Genomic DNA, 1,955 nt, shown 5'->3' on the forward strand with positions numbered 1-1,955 from the left:
AAAATACAGCCCCGTCTCTGTTCCCCTGTTCGTCCCAAACAGCTGAAGGAAGTATCACTTCATTCTGCACACACCTGCCACGTTGAACCTCTCTCATCCTGGCCCATCGAACAAATTTTTTTCCTTCCTAAGAGTACACACCCTAGCTCTGACAACACAACCTTCATGCACACAACACAAATGTAGTTACATTCTTGAAATATAAAAAAATCAATTGAACAGATATATCTTAACAGAAACGTGAAAGAAAAACAATGCATAGCGTATTAAGACTCAAGAAAATGATACTAACATTGAGAAGCAGTCTCTTCTGGGTTAGTCCGTGTGCATTTTATCCATATCGAATAAAAGGAATCATGATTACATAAAGAAAAATTTAATATTCGGAGGCAAAAAAGATGTTTGGATTGCTATTTCTGCACGGAACAAAAAATGTCCATTCCATCTAACAAATTGTGTGTGGAATTCGAGATTTTTGTTGGAAATATGGCTTGAATAATGACGTGATTTTAGTCATTGTGCGGTCATAATCATTATTTTGTATAAAATTTTAGATTACTTCTCAAATAATCAGTACAACATGGGGTTTAAGAATCTGAGTTTGTTTTTGTCAAAAAAACATTTTGAAATACAATGAATAATGTTAGCAAATTTCGCATAAAATTTCCTACTGGATTCTATATTTTTATTTTATTTCAATAATGTGTTTAAAATGAATCCTGTCTGTCATAATACTGTTTCTATGGATGAAGCTTCAACACAGTCAAAGGGTATTCGTTTTAAATTTGATGGTTTTTATGTCTCTTTCTTCAGGAACAAGCTGAGATATTATTGGTAAACAGTCGGCGGTGTTGAAGAGCATAATAATTAAAGACGTGGCTCAGGAAAAGTTAGTTACTGGAAAAGAGTGACCGGTATCATGATACTTCATGCCGAGTATCAAACTACGAACATCATGACTGCAGCTCAGTTTTCTCTGGACCCTGTAAAGGCTGCACAACGTGACATGGAGATCATAAAAGTTCCCTCAAACTGTGATGGTCTTTGGGTGTGTCTCTAGTGAGGGTGACATCATGCCGCCCTACATCTTTGAAGAGGGCATTAGGCTCAACTCAGACGGCTTTGCGAAGCTGCTGGAGACTGGTCAAACGCTGACTGGAGAGGATTGCTGCTGAAAGACCATATGTGTGGCAATAGGATTCGGCTCTTTGTCATCCCGCCGGAAAGAGTCAGAAGTGGTTGTCGGAGAATTTCTACGATTTTGCCAGCCCCAATTTCTGATCTCTTAATCCCTCTGGTTGTAATCCTATGGATTGCTATGTGTGGGGTGCAGTTGAGAAAAAGACACCAACTGCTCAAGCGAAGAAAGCAAGCTAACAGATGTTTTTTTTTAATGCGTTATCTCTATATTGAATCAGTTTCGGGATTAATCCAACGGATTTTCCCCTCATCAGCAGAGAATACGTTAAGAGATAAATGAAATACTTACAAGCACCCATGGTAAAAAACAGAAGAAAGAGTCAGGTGTACATATAAGTACCCCAGTTATATCTTAATATAAAATTCCTTAGCGACTGGGACCACACTAAGTTGTGATTCCTGACCGATCACACGTTTGTTGAGGCTCATTAAGGAATTTTATATTTAGATATAACTGGGGTAGTTATTTGTACTCATGACTTTTGCTTCTGCTTTTTTCCATGGGTGCTTGTAAGTATTTCATTTATTTCTTATTGTATTCTTTATTGATGAGGGGAAAACCAGTTGGATTAATCCCGAAATTGATTCAATATAGAGATAACGCATTTAAAAAAATTCTGTTAGCTTCCTTTCCTTGATTCAGTACAATGTGTATTTATAGTGATGTATATTGTATGTCTATTTCTCAGCATATTGGCATAATTGTTTTTTCTTTTGGTCTTATTTATAATTATATATATATATATATATATATA

The 1,955-nt window shown here is 36.2% G+C and overlaps 1 protein-coding gene across 1 annotated transcript in view; it reads right to left on the reverse strand.

Moving 5' to 3' along the window:
* Nucleotides 1-501, reverse strand: part of LOC106867955 (arg8-vasotocin receptor) — an 8,002-nt gene extending 7,501 nt beyond the window's left edge. The window contains exon 1 of the mRNA XM_014913033.2: nucleotides 293-501. The gene's annotated coding sequence lies outside the window, so the exon portion shown is untranslated. The remainder of the gene's footprint in view (nucleotides 1-292) is intronic.
* Between the last annotated feature and the right edge of the window lie 1,454 nt (nucleotides 502-1,955).

Source organism: Octopus bimaculoides, chromosome 18, assembly GCF_001194135.2.
Source record: "Octopus bimaculoides isolate UCB-OBI-ISO-001 chromosome 18, ASM119413v2, whole genome shotgun sequence".
Lineage (NCBI taxonomy): Eukaryota > Metazoa > Mollusca > Cephalopoda > Octopoda > Octopodidae > Octopus > Octopus bimaculoides.